At 41.7% G+C, this 8,291-nt stretch overlaps 1 non-coding gene across 1 annotated transcript; it reads left to right on the plus strand.

Annotated features, from left to right (window-relative positions):
- The first annotated feature begins 567 nt into the window (after positions 1-567).
- Trnat-cgu (transfer RNA threonine (anticodon CGU)) lies at positions 568-652 on the plus strand. The gene is given in 2 exon segments: positions 568-603; positions 617-652. It is a non-coding gene; the product is annotated as a tRNA-Thr (tRNA).
- The last annotated feature ends 7,639 nt before the right edge of the window (positions 653-8,291 follow it).

The following is an 8,291-nucleotide window of genomic DNA, read 5'->3' on the forward strand; positions in this document are numbered from 1 at the left end:
AACTTACTGCTCCAATGAAACCCTGTCCCTTCTAAATGCCCATAGAAGACATAGAGGATCAATTTTAGGGTTAGGGTAAGTTTTCAGCATGACTGAATTGAATGAATTGATGAAGGCGAATGAATATCAATCACAATAGAGCTTGCAATATACATTAGGATAGAGTCCAGACTCTCCCCCCCCCCCCACCCTAAACCACCTCTGTCAGGAGACACGTGGTCTCTTACCTAGCCCCCACCTCCGTTAGGAGATCCATGGCCTCTTAAGTAGCCCCCACCTCCCTCAGGAGACCCATGGCTTCTTAAGTAGCCCCCCACCCCCTCAGGAGACCCATGGCCTCTTAAGTAGCCCCCCACCTCTCTCAGGAGACCCATGGCCTCTTATATAGCTCTCCCTCCAAAAAGTGGGTCCCTAGCATGTAACATAGTTTTGACCACCTCCCTTAATGTGATACGCGAGCTGTCTACGAGTAATCCTAATTTGAATGGATCAACGAAGAGTTCACTATATGGCGAGTTTATATTACATAAATTATAAATACTAACTTTTGCACTCTAGCATACGTCTGGCTCGGTGGCCAAGTGGTAAGGCGTCGGTCTCGTAAATCGTACTAGGCAACCGAAGATCGCGGGTTCGAATCCCGTCCGGGCCTTTTTTTTTTTTTTTTCCCTTTTTCTTTCTTCTTCAGGTAAAAACAGCAACAAAAGTTTAAACGCTCTTCGAACGATCCATTGGTGAATGACTGAAAATTTATAATGAACTGTGGAATCCGCTCTTACCACTGGGGAAAATAAATTCGATAACTTTTCGTACCTGTTGAGAAAATTCGCTTCCGTATCTCAAGTGCGTAAATAACTTGCAAAATAACTCGTAGTAAACTAAATCCGATGGATAAATGAGTAAAATATGAGAAAACGAAGCTTGTTTGTTGCGTTTTTCCGGACAAAAAATCGATTTTAGTTGCTTGTCTAGCCATTAGAGACAGTCCGTCACCCAGGCCGAAAATGCATTGGACGCCAATTAAAATACTCTGAGTGAGTTGGTGCCGAGTTGGTATTTTGTAACGCCTGCCTCTTGTTAGTTCCCTTTCTCCATCGTTCTTTCTAAGGGAAATTCGCCGAGGACAAATGCCTGACATATTTAAAAAAGCGGTTAGATTGGTAAGCCGCATGAAAACGTTGAACAATCATGGGCTCAAATTATGAAGTGGACCACCTAGGTAGACTGTTCCTATGAACTAATTAAGATAACAAAATCAATCTTCAATCTTCAGCATGCATATTTTCTAGGACTATATCCACTAAACGTGAAGTTTTTGAATTTCAAACACTTACTAAGTCAGACACTGATTAAAAAAAAGAGGAAATCAATTTGCTTGAATGATTTTGTCATAGAACAACAACAACAAATCTTTATTCTCTTTCTGCAGGTATTTACAATTAGGTTATAGCTTGTGCCAGTCTTGGCAGGACATTCTATTTAATTAAGTTACCTTACAATGTTTTTGTGATCTGAGAATAATTGTTGGTTCATGCATGCTAATATTAATAATTATGCAGAGATTCCAACCCTTTGAAATAGAAAAATGGGATGTTCTGGTGCATGTCCCCAGAAAAAAAATGTTTAAAATTTGCCTTCAAGATGTAATTTCCTGCATTTTTGTGATTATGGATGAACCATGGACAGATCCAAACCTCGCAGCAGTCAAAAAAATGCAGGCTCATGCTAGGATTCCCCAAGGGTAGAAGAAGCTTAAGATACCACAGCAAAACAACAAAGGATCATGCTAAAAATACATCTAGTAAATCAGGAATGTTGGGCAAAAACAGGAGGCTGGAAATGAATGCTGAAAACAACAGGTTTCCAGCGAAGACAGAATAGTTAGAATCCCTGATTATGTAATCAGTATCCTAAACACATTCAGTAACAGGGCTGCAAATAATTTTTTTCTCTTGAAAGACATTATCTTGGTAAGACAAAACAAATTGTGGTCGGACATCACCAAAAAAAGTAAGACTTACTCATGGTAGATTTTTATTCATCCTTACTGTAAAATGAGTTAGTATAAAAAAATTGTCCGAACATCATGTCCGACCACAGTTCGGATTTTGTTGGACATGAGCAAATTTTGGTCCACCAATGTCCAATGACCGACTGTCATTTGCAGCCCTGCAGTAAAGTGGAACACAAGGATTTCTGCAATTTTTGTAATGCAAATGTGTCTGTCAAATGTCAACATTGACTCATCAAAATGTCCCCAAGTATTCAAACAAATATGGTAAATTTAATATTTGATATAATGAAGCTTAAACTTGCAATCTGGCATTTTTAACCAACTGGTTATTTCAGGTTGCCAGTACCCTTATTTAATTATAACTTAATTCATTTTAATCAATAAAATTGGGTAAAAATGCTGTTGTTGGCGTAATTGTGGAATGAAACTGATGAGAGATTTAAGATTCTAACTTGGTATTTATTTATTTTTTTAAAGAGAATTAAAAAAAGTGTCTTGCCCAAGTGTCTTGCCCAAGAACACAAGACCATGTCCCCGGCCAGGGCTCGAACCCGGACTGCTCGCTCCGGAGATGTGCGCACTAGCCAGGAGGCCACCATGCCTCCCTGTGGCGAGGCTTATATGCAGAGTTTACCTCACAAGATATATATCTTTGGGAGGGTTCAAGGGTGACACATACAACAAATGTAGTTTGCCTTGTCAGCAATGTAATCACAGACCTCATGTACCCAGCCTTTACATTTCTCACATTCTATCCATTCATGTGTCTTTGTCTTGACTGTGTGGGTTTTCCTTCAGACAAAATGCACACACTTGGACTTTTGCATCCTCCAATTGCTTTTCTGTGGCCTCCAACAACTTAGCTATTTTCCCGGGGGGGGGGGGGGCACTGCCATATATGGGTTATATAGGTATGTGCCGCTGTGAAGGGTATGGTTTTCAAGCAGTTTACTCTAGGATAGGGTATATAAATCAGAGCGTTTGGGTCTAGAATAGGGTATAATTTTTCACAAAACTGACTAGTTGGTTGAAGATTTTATCTAGACTAAGGAAACCAGGAATTGTCACTCAAAAATATAAAGAAATCAAATCAAAGTTTAAATTTATGCAAATCAGCCTCAACAGCGTCGACAGATGGGGGATTTCAGGAGTTTACTCTAGCATAGGGTAGCTGAACTAGCTCTGGTATAGGCTAAGGGTTCCAGGGTCCCAGTGGCACATCCCCACTCAGAAATTCCCAAAGTATCCCCCCCCCCGGTTATTTTCCACTGAGCTCCTCTTTTTCTCATTTGAAAAGAAGCGCTTTTGTTTCTCATAGAGTCTATTGGCGGGAAAGACTTTAGTTTTCAGGTATTGGTGGTCAGACCCAGTAACACTCAATCCCTTAGCCAGTGATACTGCAGATCGAATGCGCCACAATTTTGTATTGATTGTGTCTTTTGCTGGAGTACTTTGAATTAAATCAGACAATTCAGCAATCTGTCTAAGGGCGTTTGCTTTAATGTCAGCCAACTGTTCGCTTTCCTGGGCTTTTTTGTCATGTTGAATTAAGCTTGACAAGTTCTCGCGTTTCTTCTCCGATATCATTGTCACTGGTGATCTCTAGCTCAATATCGGAGCAGGGTTTGGAATGTTCTCCCCATCTCAGGCCCCCCATTTCAGACCCCCCATCTCAGACCCCCCATCTCAGGCCCCCCATCTCAGACCCTCCATCTCAGACCCCCCATCTCAGACCCACCATCTCAGGCCCCCCACCTCAGACCCTCCATCTCAGACCCCCCATCTCAGGCCCCAAGCCCCCCACCTCAGACCCTCCACTTCAGACCCCACGCTTTTCGCGTGAGACTACAATATCAGGCCCCCACAATGTCCGTTATTACGTTTTTCGCGCAAGACTACAATATCAGGCCCCAAACATGACACCTACAATCTCAGACCCCACGCTTTTCGTGTGAGACTACAATATCAGGCCCCGACAATGTCGGTTGTTACGTTTTTCGCGCAAGACTACAATATCAGGCCCCGAACATGACACCTACAATGTCAGACCCCACGCTTTTCGTGTGAGACTACAATATCAGGCCCCGACAATGTCTGTTGTTACTTTTTTGGCACAAAACTACAATATCAGGCCCCAAACATGACACCTACAATCTCAGACCCCACGATTTTCGTGTGAGACTACGATATCAGGCCCCGACAATGTCAGACCCCACGCTTTTCGCGCGAGACTATAATATCAGGCCCCAAACATGACACCTACAATCTCAGACCCCACGCTTTTCGTGTGAGACTACAATATCAGGCCCCGACAATCTAGTTTGTTACGTTTTTGGCGCAAGACTACAATATCAGGCCCCAAACATGACACCTACAATCTCTGACCCCACGCTTTTCGTGTGAGACTACAATATCAGGCCCCGACAATGTCGGTTGTTACGTTTTTAGCGCAGGACTACAATATGAGGCCCCGAACATGACACCTACAATCTCAGACCCCACGCTTTTTGTGTGAGACTACAATGTCAGGCCCCGACAATGTCGGTTGTTACGTTTTTGGCGCAAGACTACAATATCAGGCCCCGAACAATGGCGCGTTTTCAGGGTCAAAATTAAAAACTAACTTTTCCACCTTTCCTTACCTGCTAAGTAAAATGTCTGTCATTTCCTGTCTTTGAAATTAGACAGTACGCATCTCTTTTGACCTCCGAAACAATACATTCCGCGTTTCCTGAATACTAAAATCATAACATCCGGCATATTTTGACCTTTGAACAAAATTCTCTGCGTTTCCTGACTTCTCTCGAATTTTAAGTCCAGCATGTTCTGACTTTCAATGTAATTAGTTACCAAATACCGTACTACTTAGTTTAAACCTCTCAACTAAACATCCCATGCCGGCACCTGACAAGCCATTTAGTTCATAATGAAATCTCGCTGCTGAGCCGACATTCTGATTTGCAAAATTTGTAAATGCTATAAAAGTTATGCTGCTTGTTATCACGGGTGTCATATTTATCTTTGTCCGGCTTCGCCAGAGATAGCTGTAGCTTTCCTTGTTGAAAGCTATGAGTCTGTCTTAGAGAGACGTTCTTATGCCTCTTGCATCAATTTCATCGAGCTTTTTGTCCTTCCAGTTTGTTCGTTCTGGAACTGCAAAAGTAGGTGTTCACGCGCAAGTCTGTGGACCGTTTTGCGTGTTGCTTATGATATTGTGTGGTTTTGTTCAGGCAAAAGCTCTGAATTTAGGAGTTCTTCCTATGATTGTTCATCCAGCTCCACGTTGTGGTTGTCATTACTTTTAGTTGCGATGTTGTCAGGTTTTCTGGAGACTGTTAATAGTCCCTCTTTTGTTAGGAGGCTCGTAGCCTTGTAGATCAGGCAAGACCGCGGTTTCGATCCTTCTGGATCTCATCAGTTGCCGATAACATGGAGTGGTAGAGACCAATGCTCGGTAACACTCCACACCTGGCATATTTTTTTGGTATTATATACTCGTTCGGCGGATCGAGAATTCTTGATTGTGATTGGTAGTTTTAGTTGACACCCGTGATAACAAGCAGCATAACTTGCAACAGTAAATCAAACAGCCGGGCCCGGCGAAATAATACAAAATACAAGTAACCAACATGCTCACGGAATATTTCAAACTTTGTCCCTCCAGAGCTAATATTTAGAGAGCTTAAAACATATCTTGCAATCAAATGAGCCAAAAAAAATAGCACGTGGCCAAAAACAGAGGTGTCAAACTCAACAAATTACACGCGGATAACAGCGGAAACCACGCAGACTTATGACCTCTAACGGCTCTACTCTGGTGAAATGTCCTCCTAAAAACAGGATTATTGCTTAGCGAAATATTCAAAGATCCCCCTATCGTACAATACAAAAGGGGCAGATCCTCAAATATATACTAGTTCGAGCAAAACTCTCAAAGCGGCTATTACACGTGGATAGGAGTTGTGTAGGCCTGTCACCCCATTGTTTTCACTAACTGTGTCCTGTTGAAGTCTCCTTGCAAGGTCGAATGATGTATGGCGAAGACTGCTCAAGAATTGCTCTTGTGCCGTCGACTCCATTCATAAATCCCCGGGAAAACCCCCGGTCCTGGCACTAGGTTTGCATCAGGGGATCCAGGCTTGCGCGGAAAAGACGCCTGGTAGAATCGAGAAGTCAGAAAACGCGCATTTACAAATTTTGCAAATCAACATGTCGGCTCAGCAGCGAGATTTCATTATGAACTAAATGGCTTGTCAGGTGTCAGTATGGGATGTTACGTTGAGATATTTAAACTAAGTATTACGACATTTGGTAACTGATTACATTGAAAGTCAGAACATGCTGGACTTAAAATTCGAGAGAAGTCAGGAAACGCAGAGAATTTTGTTCAAAGGTCAAAATATGCCGGATGTTATGATTTTAGTATTCAGGAAACGCGGAATGTATTGTTTCGGAGGTCAAAAGAGATGCGTACTGTCTAATTTCAAAGACAGGAAATGACAGACATTTTACTTAGCAGGTAAGGAAAGGTGGAAAAGTTAGTTTTTAATTTTGACCCTGAAAACGCGCCATATTATCTGGTCGATTACATTTTTCATACTAGCGTGACTGCAGTTGAAGGAAACACACGATTATTTACCATGACGCTTCAATGAGATACATACCATATGAGACCCCTCGCATTTCGTTCAAGACTACAATATCAGGCCTCCGAAAATGCGACCTACAATATCAGACCCCACGCTTTTCGCGCGAGACTACACTATAGCTGGTTTCCACATGACGTCACTAAAATTCGAACTACAAAACTATTGATCTTCCTGAGATTTTACTTTAATGATGTATAAGAGCAGCTGAAAACTAATATTCATACAAATTTTCGCTTCGAATGGGTTCCTGGTTTTGTGATACACTACGCTTGAATTTCTAAGCTTTTGCGTGACGCGGCATTTACATGACGGCCTAGATAGCTTTCATGATGGTTAAAAAAAGTGACTTATTTCGGGGAACCTGGCTATCTGAACAGTTCATGTCTTAGAAAAACTATTATTTTAATGTTTTAGAGTTCCTCGAGGGATAAATTCACGCTTTTGTAGCAAAACTCAGTGACAGATGTTTCTGTTGGTTTCCGGCCGCCATGTTGGTGTCCATACGGATGGGCACCAGCATGGCGTCTCCATACAAATCTCTATAAATTTGGGTAAAAAATTTCTCCGCGTATCTCGCATAAGTAAAATTGCTGTGACCACAATTTTGGCGAAAGTCTTTGCATATTTACCTTCTTTCATTTCCCAGATTTTGGACTTTATCTATTTACCTGTTTTGATTTTTATTTTGATCTATTTTGAATTGCGTGACACTGAAAACCAGCAATAAGATCACCCCCCGAACCACACAGTCTCCAAGCCCTAGAGTCTACAATAATAACCTAAGCTTACATGTTGCGTGTGAGGTAAGATTACAATCAGTAAGATCTTTTAATTGTTACATCTTCTTTACATTTTTCCATACTGGAAGTGGTGGAAGTGGACATGGAGACTCCAGCGCATTTTCATCTCCTGGGGTCATTACACGTACTCTATAAACAGGAAAATTGAATTTTAAAAGACCATGACATTGCACCTGGCCCCGAACTGGAAGATATATTACACAGGAAGGGCAGAATGACGTAAAACTTGTAATGTTCTTCCGGGTTTTTTTTCCCCTTGGGAAACTGATAAGCAGAACCAGGAAAAAAAAAATAGATTGTATCGCCTTAGACCCTTACACCCTTTCACGTAAGACTTAACCTTCACTGACATTCAAGTCAAAAGGTCTATTAGCGGTGTTGAAACTACATCTGCATTTAAAAGGAGAACTGATTTCGCTGATCTTCATGTATTTATGGTATCAAAGGTAAGTGGCGAGACTAAGAATAGAAGGAGTTTTCCACTCTTAAAAGCTTTAGCGTTTTTTTAAAAAGGAAGTGGTTAGCCTGTTTCCGTCATTTGTACCCAGGCTGCAAGATAGTTCTTCGTTACCTACAAGTTGAATGTTTAGAACCAGAAGTGGTGGACGTTCCTACACTTTTTAAAACGGTGACGCACATTTTAATCTGTTCCGGCTTATCTTCGTCATTTCGTTTCCCTGCAATTCGAGCCGATGGCATACTTTACCGCTGAGGTACCATATAAGAAAGAAGCAGCCCTGCACTTTTCTCAAATGACAACGCCGTGATCCGAGGTTCTCGTCAATCTGCATTCACCAGGTAGTATTAAAAGCTAAAGACTTAGTGGTC

Source organism: Orbicella faveolata, unplaced genomic scaffold (genome assembly GCF_042242905.1).
Source record: "Orbicella faveolata isolate gen_17 unplaced genomic scaffold, um_ofav_v1 contig_13, whole genome shotgun sequence".
Taxonomy (NCBI): domain Eukaryota; kingdom Metazoa; phylum Cnidaria; class Anthozoa; order Scleractinia; family Merulinidae; genus Orbicella; species Orbicella faveolata.